The sequence below is a fragment of the Rutidosis leptorrhynchoides genome, chromosome 11 (assembly GCF_046630445.1).
Source record: "Rutidosis leptorrhynchoides isolate AG116_Rl617_1_P2 chromosome 11, CSIRO_AGI_Rlap_v1, whole genome shotgun sequence".
NCBI classification, from domain to species: Eukaryota; Viridiplantae; Streptophyta; class Magnoliopsida; order Asterales; family Asteraceae; genus Rutidosis; species Rutidosis leptorrhynchoides.
Genome location: NC_092343.1, coordinates 4,325,796 through 4,340,631, shown reverse-complemented (window position 1 = coordinate 4,340,631; position 14,836 = coordinate 4,325,796).

Genomic DNA, 14,836 nt, shown 5'->3' with positions numbered 1-14,836 from the left:
GAATTTTATATTTAAGTTGTGTGAATTTAAAAACAAAAATTTACTTTATCTCATTAAGTTAAAAATATGATTTTTAAAATTCGTCGTAAGTTGAAGACTAGGTCTTTGAACCGAAATTGCTTTACCCAAGGGAGGGACGAGAACTTTTATTATTATTATTTTTAATCTTTTTGATTTAAAGTATGCCAAAAACATTAAAAAACCCAAAAATCTTAGCTTTTAAAACAATCGCTACAAAAAGACAAATTTTAAAATTTTGTCGAAGGACGGACTAGGACATCGATCCGAAACGACCTCGTCCTAAATAACAAGGGAAACAAAATTTTAAAATTAAGTACTTAATTGTTTCAAAAGTTAATGATTATAAAAAAAAAAAAAAAAAAAAAAAAAAAAAAAAAACTCCGCGACTCGCGGAGTTTGGAGCTTAAATCTCCGCGAGTCGCGGAGAGACTAAAAACCGGAAAAAAAAAAATATAACTGCAGAACAGATCAGTCCCCAACCCAAAACAACAAAAACACAGCGAATTCTGCACCCGAAAAACCCGAAAAATACCCCCAAAAATCCCAATTTTTAACCGTTAATCACCAAATTTTTTGCTAAAATCATGTTGAGAAGGATGCTATCTAAGAATTACTCAAGAAAAACGGTAAATTTCTACACCTAAACACCATTTAATTCGAAATTTGATGTTCTTGAGCAATTTTTTCCCCAATTTGATTTTGATGCTTTTTAGTGTAATTAGGCTTAAATTGTTTATGTATTATGCTTGTATAACCTAGATTGATGCTGTTTAACATGATTAGAAGCCTTAAATTTCAAATTTTGAGTAATCTAGGGTTTGTGTTCTTGAGCAAATTTGGGGCTTTTTGATATAAACAGGTTATGGCCGATTTTTGTCATGAATTGTTGCTAAATTGAGTAGTGTAACATGTCTAGGTAATTAAATGATCCAAACTTTGAGCCTAAACATGATTTTGAGAATTAAAGTGGACTTTTTCAAGTCTAAAATTCATGAACTTGATTTTTGAAAGATAATGCCATTTGAGACTTGTTTAATAATGATTATTTTGACATGTTATTTGAGTTGAATGCTTATGAACTTGGCGAACATTTTCGTATATGCTTATTTGAAAAAGTGTAGATTTGATGAAAATATGAAAATGAGCTTAAGTTTGATATAAATTGATAATGTCATTGTAATTATTTTGATTGATGATTTTGCTGACACTAATGCATATTTGGATGCACAAAATTTGTGTTTGATGTGTTTTGCAGAATGAAAGGGGTGAATCTTCATCCCAAGCCCGCAATGCTCCTGCTGAGAATTTGGAACAACAGGAGGTGGATAACTACTACAAGCAGGATATACCTCATCCAGTCATGACTTTTGCCGATATGCACTTGGAAGAGTTGCACCCGAACCTGAGATTTGACAGACTTTGGATAGATTATCCAAAATATCAAAGGGGTTTGCATACTCTTCATTCTAAGGTTGTTGAGGTACCAAGGGTCATAGAATGGGGACCCTTAGAAGCTGTAGAATTGGCCGGGCCAATTAGGGAATTACTTGTACAGAGGTATGGTAATTCTTCTTTTAATGACTGGATATGTTTATTCACCATACGTAGACCTGTATATAAAGTATGGTGTGAAGAATTGTTATGTAGTATAGAGTTGAATGATCGGGTAGCTAGTTTAACCGATCGTTCTTTTATTAGATTTTTGTTAGGCGGTTCGATGCGCCACATGTCTTTACTGGACATGGCTCAGGCTTTACGTATATATACGCCTGAGGAGTTAGCGTCTGCCGATTGTAGAGGATTGATACTAAACGGTAGAAAGATAGATGATAATTTTGATACACACGGTGTGTGGAGTCAAATGACAAGCCATCACCGTTTCAAAGGGGGAAATTACTCTTATTTGGATATAGATAGAGCCGAATTAAGAGTGATACATAGGTTTTTAGCTAATTCGATTACACAAAGGGGTAAAAACAAGGAAAAAGTAAATGAACAGGATTTGTTTTACCATATGTGTATTCGAGACCCACAGAGCGCTGTAAGTATACCATATTGTGTGGGTTATTATTTATCAGCTATGGTTCGGGGGATGCGACCACATAGCATAATAGGAGGTGGTATTTTTATTACTTTGATTGGTGAATATCTCGGTGTGGATATAAGTCGGGGGGGATTATTAGTAGAAGAACCAGAACCCCGCGATACTATATGTTTAAATGTATACCATGGTGCGAAAGTTTGGAAGAGGCGAAATAACGCCGCAGTACGATACCATGGTAGACATCCACAGGTGGAGAGAAACCAGCAGCAAGGTAATGTAGGAGGGGGGAATGAGATGCAAGAAATGCATAGGTTTATAGCTTCTCAGGAATACGAAAATGCTAGACAGAGAGCATTTGAAGATTGGCAAGTTCATCAGAACCAGATCATAGCTCATTGCCAACATATAGGTAGAAACTATATTCCTACACCGAAACCCGTCTTCCCTCCTTGGTCTATAGAGATGCAGCCACCATATCCTACGTATGACCCTGCCGAAGCATTCTATAGCACTTATGGTTATGCCTGGAACCCCTATTGGTACCAATATCATCCTTAGTTTACTTATTATTATTTTTTTTATTTTGTAATTTGTAATTATTGATACATTTAATATTTTTGTTAATATTGTAATCATTTTTATAATTATCTAACTTTTATTCTTAGATTTTAATAATTTTTGAATGTGGGGTAATATACCAAACTTCAAAAATATGTATATATGTTTGCAGTTTATCTTATGTACACAACAGGGTAAAACAACGCATTTTCAAAGACTGGCATTAAGTTCAGCAAAAGCAACTAATTTTGACGACAAGATGCAAAATATATGTGAAATAACAACAAGACGGAATGAACAAATGATGTGCACCATTTATCATTCAGCAAACAAACGCCAATATATTTGGAAACTTTGGTAAAAATTTAATCATTTTCACACAAATCACCCTCAATAATTTAAATTGTTACTGATTTCTTGCAAATGAGGGCATTGCAAGATCTTAAGTGTGGGAAGGGATTAAATTCTTTCGGATTTTAAAAATTTTTACTTTATACACTTGGTTACCATTAAAAATACTAGTAAAGCAGTAGTTGTATTAGAATCTAGTGCTCTCTGATAAAAAAGAACAGCCCTAGTCTTATATACTGACTACCCAATTCTAGTAAAATTTTTCAAAATTTTCAATTAAATGAATTCAAAATCATGTTTATACATATTTATGAACGATAAAACTAGGTTTTAACACCGAAATTATTATTACCTCAGAAAGGACATAAATTGAGAAACAAACTAAAATGTTAAAATTCATTTAAAATGGAATAGAGGACGATAAAAAGGAAAATAAAAGCCAAGTGTGGGAAAATTTACCAAGTTATTTTAAACATATGTCACATATATCTGTAACAAATAACTGAAAATACTTTTGCTTTGGACTAAACTAAACTGTTTTACCCGATGAAAGAAAAGAAGAGATGGATCTACACGATGAATCAATTCCATCATTAAAAGGAAGTAAAGTCTTCCGAAAAAGACACGCGCTTCTTGATTTAGGTCATGAAGTTGTCGTCCAGACCAGCTGTAGGTTGACGAAAAATCTAGAAAAGTCATCACTAAAATCAGCAGGAAATCCACGGACCTCAGCATTAAACAGGGTCGCCAAGTGGTCAGATTTATCCTAACCATGAGAAGGATTTATCTCGTATAATGGGGGGGCACCATGCAAATTAGCTGGATAAGACTAATGAATCAGATCCCCAGAAAGGATAATCTCCTTAAAGATTAAAAATCAGCTTTTAAGACTGATATTACTCAATCCTAGAGATTGACCTTAAAGATTGAGAATTCAAACTCATGGAATTCAATGATATCTAAACTCGAGCTTAAACGAGAAAATATTTTGATCAAAATTACAAACCGATTTGTTTTCTGAAAACCCTATTTTCAATGCGTTCATTACCATTGAACGTAAAATCCTAGGAATTCACCTGGAATTCATTAGGTCACCTGAACCAAATCGGGTGTCAACCGTAAGAACGGTGGTTGCATAGTGGTCAAAGACAGGACCTTGTGCCAGACCGAAAAATTATAAGGGTGAGCTTTACTATTGCTCCTACCAAGGATAGTAATTGCGTCCGACACGTTATAGACCATAATTAAAAGCATGTCAGGGGACATTGCCTTAACAGTTGCTTGTTCAACGCTTTCCTTTACAACCGGACGGTAGTTTGCCGAAAGGTAATATACGGGACAAGTAAACTGGACGTGTTGCTTTCCAAATACAAGGTTAGCAAGTGGGTGACACAAAACCGCAAGTTTTGAGCTAAAATTTTCAAATCTGAAACCCACCAAACCCACAAAAATATTTTGCAAACACCGGTAAAGGGTTATTCCGGAAAACTTATCTAGGGTAAAAACTAGATTTAAAAAAAAATCAAATGTTTTCATAAAGATCCAATTTCCTTAATGGATCTAAATTTTTATAGTCATGTGGGACTGTAAACCATATCGTTACTACCATTGTTTATACCGCCGTATAGAAATCACTGATGTACAAAGTGTGAAGAATAAAGAAGTGATTCTAGTATTTCAAGACGATATTGCTTGAGGACAAGCAACGCTCAAGTGTGAGAATATTTGATAATGCTAAAAACGAACATATATTTCATAGCATTATTCCTCAAGAAAGACAAGCTTTTAGTTGCAATTGTTCTATTTACAAGAGATATTCGTTTAAATAATAAAAGGTGAAGACAAAAGACAGATTCGACGAATTGAAGACGCAAACGACCAAAAAGCTCAAAAGTACAAAAGACAATCAAAAAGGTTCCAATTATTGATAAGAAACGTCTCGAAATTACAAAAGTACAAGATTCAAAACGCAAAGTACAAGATATTAAATTGTACGCGAGGACGTTCGAAAATCCGGAACCGGGACCAGAGTCAACTCTTAACGCTCGACGCAACGGACTAAAAATTACAAGTTAACTATGCATATAAATATAATATAATATATAATTAATTATATTAATTATATATATATTATATATATATATTATAAAACCGTCGGCAGAGAAACTCCAAGGGTGTGAGCTGTAAATACATTCTCCGCGACTCGCGGAGTTTGAAGAGGATTTTGCCGCGAGTCGCGGAGCCCCAAAAATCAACTCTGGCTATAAAGCAAACCGAATTCTGATCATTTTTCATATTCTATTTCTCTCTTCTCTCATATATACGTAAAATATATATATATATAATTTATATTTTAATTTTAATTTTAATTATAATTCTAATAATAAGGGTATGTTAGCGAATGTTGTAAGGGTGTAAGTCGAAATTCTGTCCGTGTAACGCTACGCTATTTTTAATCATTGTAAGTTATGTTCAACCTTTTTATATTAATGTCTCGTAGCTAAGTTATTATTATGCTTATTTAAAACAAAGTAATCATGATGTTGGGCTAATTACTAAAATTGGGTAATTGGGCTTTGTACCATAATTGGGGTTTGGACAAAAGAACGACACTTGTGGAAATTAGACTATGGGCTATTAATGGGCTTTATATTTGTTTAACTAAATGAAAGTTTGTTAATGTTAATATAAAGATTTACAATTGGGCGTCCCTATAAATTACCATATACACTCAATCGGACACGATGGGCGGGGTATTTATATGTACGAATAATCGTTCATTTAACCGGACACGGGAATGGATTAATAGCCACTAGAATAATTAAAACAGGGGTGAAATTACATTCAAGGGTAATTGGTGTAATTGTTAACAAAGTAGTAAAACCTTGGTTTACACGCAGTCGATAACCTGGTGTATTCATTAAACAAAGTATTAAAACCTTGTTACAATTCGAATCCCCAATTAGTTGGAATATTTAACTTCGGGTATAATAATAATTTGACAAGGACACTTGCAATTTATATTTATGACTGATGGACTGTTATGGACAAAAACCAGACGGACATATTAAATAATCCAGGACAAAGGACAATTAACCCATGGGCATAAAACTAAAATCAACACGTCAAACATCATGATTACGGAAGTTTAAATAAGCATAATTCTTTTATTTCATATTTAATTTCCTTTATTTTATATTTAATTGCACTTCTAATTATCGCACTTTTATTTATTGTTATTTAATCGCACTTTTAATTATCGTACTTTTTAATTATCGCAATTTTATTTTATCGCATTTTTATTATTCGCAATTTCATTATCGTTATTTACTTTACGCTTTAATTTAAGTCTTGTATTTATTTTATATTTTACATTAGGTTTTAACTGCGACTAAAGTCTTAAAATCGACAAACCGGTCATTAAACGGTAAAAAACCCCCTTTATAATAATAATATTACTTATATATATGTTTGTATTTTTATAAAAGTAAACTAATATAGCGTTGAGCTTTGTTTAAAGATTTCCCTGTGGAACGAACCGGACTTACTAAAAACTACACTACTGTACGATTAGGTACACTGCCTATAAGTGTTGTAGCAAGGTTTAAGTATATCCATTCTATAAATAAATAAATATCTTGTGTAAAATTGTATCGTATTTAATAGTGTTTTCTGCTAAAATTAATAACTATTTTATATACACCTCGCATGACATCAATTATCAAATAATGATAATCTAAAATATCCTGTTTATACACGACCATTACATAATGGTTTACAATACAAATATGTTACAACAAAATAAGTTTCTTGAAATGCAGTTTTTACACAATATCATACAAACATGGACTCCAAATCTCGTCCTTATTTAAGTATGCGACAGCGGAAGCTCTTAATAATCACCTGAGAATAAACATGCTTAAAACGTCAACAAAAATGTTGGTGAGTTATAGGTTTAACCTATATATATCAAATCGTAATAATAGACCACAAGATTTCATATTTCAATACACATCCCATTCATAGAGATAAAAGTCATTCATATGGTGAACACCTGGTAACCGACATTAACAAGATGCATATATAAGAATATCCCCATCATTCCGGGACACCCTTCGGATATGATATAAATTTCGAAGTACTAAAGCATCCGGTACTTTGGATGGGGCTTGTTGGGCCCGATAGATCTATCTTTAGGATTCGCGTCAATTAGGGTGTCTGTTCCCTAATTCTTAGATTACCAGACTTAATAAAAAGGGGCATATTCGATTTCGATAATTCAACCATAGAATGTAGTTTCACGTACTTGTGTCTATTTTGTAAATCATTTATAAAACCTGCATGTATTCTCATCCCAAAAATATTAGATTTTAAAAGTGGGACTATAACTCACTTTCACAGATTTTTACTTCGTCGGGAAGTAAGACTTGGCCACTGGTTGATTCACGAACCTATAACAATATATACATATATATCAAAGTATGTTCAAAATATATTTACAACACTTTTAATATATTTTGATGTTTTAAGTTTATTAAGTCAGCTGTCCTCGTTAGTAACCTACAACTAGTTGTCCACAATTAGATGTACAGAAATAAATCGATAAATATTATCTTGAATCAATCCACGACCCAGTGTATACGTATCTCAGTATTGATCACAACTCAAACTATATATATTTTGGAATCAACCTCAACCCTGTATAGCTAACTCCAACATTCACATATAGAGTGTCTATGGTTGTTCCGAAATATATATAGATGTGTCGACATGATAGGTCGAAACATTGTATACGTGTCTATGGTATCTCAAGATTACATAATATACAATACAAGTTGATTAAGTTATGGTTGGAATAGATTTGTTACCAATTTTCACGTAGCTAAAATGAGAAAAATTATCCAATCTTGTTTTACCCATAACTTCTTCATTTTAAATCCGTTTTGAGTGAATCAAATTGCTATGGTTTCATATTGAACTCTATTTTATGAATCTAAACAGAAAAAGTATAGGTTTATAGTCGGAAAAATAAGTTACAAGTCGTTTTTGTAAAGGTAGTCATTTCAGTCGAAAGAACGACGTCTAGATGACCATTTTAGAAAACATACTTTCACTTTGAGTTTAACCATAATTTTTGGATATAGTTTCATGTTCATAATAAAAATCATTTTATCAGAATAACAACTTTTAAATCAAAGTTTATCATAGTTTTTAATTAACTAACCCAAAACAGCCCGCGGTGTTACTACGACGGCGTAAATCCGGTTTTACGGTGTTTTTCGTGTTTCCAGGTTTTAAATCATTAAGTTAGCATATCATATAGATATAGAACATGTGTTTAGTTGATTTTAAAAGTCAAGTTAGAAGGATTAACTTTTGTTTGCGAACAAGTTTAGAATTAACTAAACTATGTTCTAGTGATTACAAGTTTAAACCTTCGAATAAGATAGCTTTATATGTATGAATCGAATGATGTTATGAACATCATTACTACCTTAAGTTCCTTGGATAAACCTACTGGAAAAGAGAGAAATGGATCTAGCTTCAACGGATCTTTGGATGGCTCGAAGTTCTTGAAGCAGAATCATGACACGAAAACAAGTTCAAGTAAGATCATCACTTGAAATAAGATTGTTATAGTTATAGAAATTGAACCAAAGTTTGAATATGATTATTACCTTGTATTATAATGATAACCTACTGTAAGAAACAAATATTTCTTGAGGTTGGATGATCACCTTACAAGATTGGAAGTGAGCTAGCAAACTTGAAAGTATTCTTGATTTTATGTAACTAGAACTTGTAAAATATATGAAGAACACTTAGAACTTGAAGATAGAACTTGAGAGAGATCAATTAAATGAATAAAATTGAAGAATGAAAGTGTTTGTAGGTGTTTTTGGTCGTTGGTGTATGGATTAGATATAAAGGATATGTAATTTTGTTTTCATGTAAATAAGTCATGAATGATTACTCATATTTTTGTAATTTTATGAGATATTTCATGCTAGTTGCCAAATGATGGTTCCCACATGTGTTAGGTGACTCACATGGGCTGCTAAGAGCTGATCATTGGAGTGTATATACCAATAGTACATACATCTAAAAGCTATGTATTGTACGAGTACGAATACGGGTGCATACGAGTAGAATTGTTGATGAAACTGAACGAGGATGTAATTGTAAGCATTTTTGTTAAGTAGAAGTATTTTGATAAGTGTCTTGAAGTCTTTCAAAAGTGTATGAATACATATTAAAACACTACATGTATATACATTTTAACTGAGTCGTTAAGTCATCGTTAGTCGTTACATGTAAATGTTGTTTTGAAACCTTTAGGTTAACGATCTTGTTGAATGTTGTTAACCCATTGTTTATTAAAATAAATGAGATGTTAAATTATTATATTATCATGATATTATGATATATAATATATCTTAGTATGATGTATATACAGTTAAATGTCGTTACAACGATAATCGTTACATATATGTCTCGTTTCGAAATCATTAAGTTAGTAGTCTTATTTTTACATATGTATTTCATTGTTAATACACTTAATAATATATTTACTTATCATTTAACATAATTAATCAAGTGTATCAATATCTTAATATGATTCATATGTACCTAGTAAGACGTTGTTATAACGATAATCGTTATATATATCGTTTTCGAGTTTCTTAAATTAATAGTCTCATTTTTATGTATATAACTCATTGTTAAAATACCTAATGAGATACATACTTATAATAAAAACATGTTAACTATATATATAACCATATATATGTCATCGTATAGTTTTTACAAGTTTTAACGTTCGTGAATCACCGGTCAACTTGGGTGGTCAATTGTCTATATGAAACATGTTTCAATTAATCAAGTCTTAACAAGTTTGATTGCTTAACATGTTGGAAACATTTAATCATGTAAATATCAATCTCAATTAATATATATAAACATGGAAAAGTTCGGGTCACTACAGTACCTACCCGTTAAATAAATTTCGTCCCGAAATTTTAAGCTGTTGATGGTGTTGACGAATCTTCTGGAAATAGATGCGGGTATTTCTTCTTCATCTGATCTTCACGCTCCCAGGTGAACTCGGGTCCTCTACGAGCATTCCATCGAACCTTAACAATTGGTATCTTGTTTTGCTTAAGTCTTTTAACCTCACGATCCATTATTTCGACGGGTTCTTCGATGAATTGAAGTTTTTCGTTGATTTGGATTTCATCTAACGGAATAGTGAGATCTTCTTTAGCAAAACATTTCTTCAAATTCGAGACGTGGAAAGTGTTATGTACAGCCGCGAGTTGTTGAGGTAAATCAAGTCGGTAAGCTACTGGTCCGACACGATCAATAATCTTGAATGGTCCAATATACCTTGGATTTAATTTCCCTCGTTTACCAAATCGAACAATGCCTTTCCAAGGTGCAACTTTAAGCATGACCATCTCTCCAATTTCAAATTCTATATCTTTTCTTTTAATGTCAGCGTAGCTCTTTTGTCGACTTTGGGCGGTTTTCAACCGTTGTTGAATTTGGATGATCTTCTCGGTAGTTTCTTGTATAATCTCCGGACCCGTAATCTGTCTATCCCCCACTTCACTCCAACAAATCAGAGACCTGCACTTTCTACCATAAAGTGCTTTAAACGGCGCCATCTCAATGCTTGAATGGTAGCTGTTGTTGTAGGAAAATTCTGCTAATGGTAGATGTCGATCCCAACTGTTTCCGAAATCAATAACACATGCTCGTAGCATGTCTTCAAGCATTTGTATCGTCCTTTCGCTCTGCCCATCAGTTTGTGGATGATAGGCAGTACTCATGTCTAGACGAGTTCCTAATGCTTGCTGTAATGTTTGCCAGAATCTTGAAATAAATCTGCCATCCCTATCAGAGATAATAGAGATTGGTATTCCATGTCTAGAGACGACTTCCTTTAAATACAGTCGTGCTAACTTCTCCATCTTGTCATCTTCTCTTATTGGCAGGAAGTGTGCTGATTTGGTGAGACGATCAACTATTACCCAAATAGTATCAAAACCACTTGCAGTCCTTGGCAATTTAGTGATGAAATCCATGGTAATGTTTTCCCATTTCCATTCCGGGATTTCGGGTTGCTGAAGTAGACCTGATGGTTTCTGATGCTCAGCTTTGACCTTAGAACACGTCAAACATTCTCCTACGTATTTAGCAACATCGGCTTTCATACCCGGCCACCAAAAATGTTTCTTGAGATCCTTGTACATCTTCCCCGTTCCAGGATGTATTGAGTATCTGGTTTTATGAGCTTCTCTAAGTACCATTTCTCTCATATCTCCAAATTTTGGTACCCAAATCCTTTCAGCCCTATACCGGGTTCCGTCTTCCTGAATATTAAGATGCTTCTCCGATCCTTTGGGTATTTCATCCTTTAAATTTCCCTCTTTTAAAACTCCTTGTTGCGCCTCCTTTATTTGAGTAGTAAGGTTATTATGAATCATTATATTCATAGATTTTACTCGAATGGGTTCTCTGTCCTTCCTGCTCAAGGCATCGGCTACCACATTTGCCTTCCCCGGGTGGTAACGAATCTCAAAGTCGTAATCATTCAACAATTCAATCCACCTACGCTGCCTCATATTCAGTTGTTTCTGATTAAATATGTGTTGAAGACTTTTGTGGTCGGTATATATAATACTTTTGACCCCATATAAGTAGTGCCTCCAAGTCTTTAATGCAAAAACAACCGCGCCTAATTCCAAATCATGCGTCGTATAATTTTGTTCGTGAATCTTCAATTGTCTAGACGCATAAGCAATCATCTTCGTTCGTTGCATTAATACACAACCGAGACCTTGCTTTGATGCGTCACAATAAATCACAAAATCATCATTCCCTTCAGGCAATGACAATATAGGTGCCGTAGTTAGCTTTTTCTTCAATAACTGAAACGCTTTCTCTTGTTCATCATTCCATTCAAATTTCTTCCCTTTATGCGTTAATGCAGTCAAGGGTTTTGCTATTCTGGAAAAGTCTTGGATGAACCTTCTGTAGTAACCAGCTAGTCCTAAAAACTGGCGTATGTGTTTCGGAGTTTTCGGGGTTTCCCACTTTTCAACAGTTTCTATCTTTGCCGGATCCACCTTAATACCTTCTTTGTTCACTATGTGACCGAGGAATTGAACTTCTTCCAACCAAAATGCACACTTTGAAAACTTAGCGTACAATTCTTCCTTCCTCAATACTTCTAACACCTTTCTCAAATGTTCACCGTGTTCTTGGTCATTCTTTGAGTAAATAAGTATGTCATCAATGAAAACAATGACAAACTTGTCAAGGTATGGTCCACACACTCGGTTCATAAGGTCCATGAACACAGCTGGTGCATTAGTTAAACCAAACGGCATGACCATAAACTCGTAATGACCGTAACGTGTTCTGAAAGCAGTCTTTGGAATATCATCTTCTTTCACCCGCATTTGATGATACCCGGAACGTAAGTCAATCTTTGAAAAAACAGACGAGCCTTGTAGTTGATCAAATAAGTCGTCGATTCTCGGTAGTGGGTAGCGGTTCTTGATGGTAAGTTTGTTCAACTCTCGGTAGTCGATACACAACCTGAATGTACCATCTTTCTTCTTGACAAACAAAACAGGAGCTCCCCACGGTGATGTGCTTGGTCGAATGAAACCACGCTCTAAAAGTTCTTGTAATTGGATTTGCAGTTCTTTCATCTCGCTGGGTGCGAGTCTGTAAGGAGCACGAGCTATTGGTGCAGCTCCTGGTACAAGATCTATTTGAAATTCAACAGATCGATGTGGGGGTAATCCCGGTAATTCTTTCGGAAATACATCGGGAAATTCTTTTGCAATGGGAACATCATTGATGCTCTTTTCTTCAGTTTGTACTTTCTCGACGTGTGCTAGAACAGCATAGCAACCTTTTCTTATTAGTTTTTGTGCCTTCAAATTACTAATAAGATGTAGCTTCGTGTTGCCCTTTTCTCCGTACACCATTAAGGGTTTTCCTTTTTCTCGTATAATGCGAATTGCATTTTTGTAACAGACGATCTCTGCTTTCACTTCTTTCAACCAGTCCATACCGATTATCACATCAAAACTCCCTAACTCTACTGGTATCAAATCAATCTTAAATGTTTCGCTAACCAGTTTAATTTCTCGATTCCGACATATATTATCTGCTGAAATTAATTTACCATTTGCTAATTCGAGTAAAAATTTACTATCCAAAGGCGTCAATGGACAACTTAATTTAGCACAAAAATCTCTACTCATATAGCTTCTATTCGCACCCGAATCAAATAAAACGTAAGCAGATTTATTGTCAATAAGAAACGTACCCGTAACAAGCTCCGGGTCTTCCTGTGCCTCTACCGCATTAATATTGAAAACTCTTCCGCGGCCTTGTCCATTCGTGTTCTCCTGGTTCGGGAAATTTCTAATAATGTGGCCCGGTTTTCCACATTTATAACAAACTACATTGGCATAACTTGCTCCGACACTACTTGCTCCGCCATTACTCGTTCCGACACCATTTGTTCCTTTCGTTCTATTAACCCCTGGTCCGTAGACCTCACACTTCACCGCGCTATGACCATTTCTTTTACACTTGTTGCAAAATTTGGTGCAGAACCCCGAGTGATACTTTTCACACCTTTGGCATAGCTGCTTCTGATTGTTGTTGTTGTTGCGGTTATTATTATTGTTGGGATGATTGTTGTAGTTGCTGTTATTGTTGTTTTTGTTGTTGTTGTTGGGCCGTTTGTTGTAGTTGCGATTGATGTTGCGATTGTTGGGATAATTGTTGCGATTATTGTTGTAATTGCTGTTGTTGTTGTTGTATTGGTGATTCTTATCACCGTTTTCCTCCCACTTTCTTTTGACTTGCTTCACATTGGCCTCTTCAGCAGTCTGTTCTTTAATTCTTTCCTCAATCTGGTTCACTAGTTTGTGAGCCATTCTACATGCCTGTTGTATGGAGGCGGGCTCGTGTGAACTTATATCTTCTTGGATTCTTTCCGGTAATCCTTTCACAAACGCGTCGATCTTCTCTTCCTCATCTTCGAATGCTCCCGGGCACAATAGGCACAATTCTGTGAATCGTCTTTCGTACGTGGTAATATCAAATCCTTGGGTTCGTAACCCTCTAAATTCTGTCTTGAGCTTATTGACCTCGGTTCTGGGACGGTACTTCTCGTTCATCAAGTGCTTGAATGCTGACCACGGTAGTGCGTACGCATCATCTTGTCCCACTTGCTCTAGATAGGTATTCCACCATGTTAACGCAGAACCTGTGAAGGTATGTGTAGCGTACTTCACTTTGTCCTCTTCAGTGCACTTACTTATGGCAAATACCGATTCGACCTTCTCGGTCCACCGTTTCAATCCGATCGGTCCTTCGGTTCCATCAAATTCCAAAGGTTTGCAGGCAGTGAATTCTTTGTAGGTGCATCCTACACGATTTCCTTTACTGCCAGATCCAAGGTTATTGTTGGTATGTAGCGCAGCCTGTACCGCGGCTATGTTTGAAGCTAGAAAAGTACGGAATTCCTCTTCATTCATATTCACGGTGTGTCGAGTAGTCGGTGCCATTTCCTTCAAAATAGTCAAATGGAACAAGTTAATCATACAGAATATTAAGAGTAGTTAATAGTATTTCGTAGCATAATATGAACTCATTTATAAAAGCTTTTTCTTCATATTAGCATTTTATAAGTTTAAATTCGGGTAGTACCTACCCGTTAAGTTCATACTTAGTAGCTAATATACAATTCAACTACTACAATTCTATATGAAAAACTGATTGTAATAATATTTCACGTTCAAACTTTTATACAATATTTTACAAACTTAC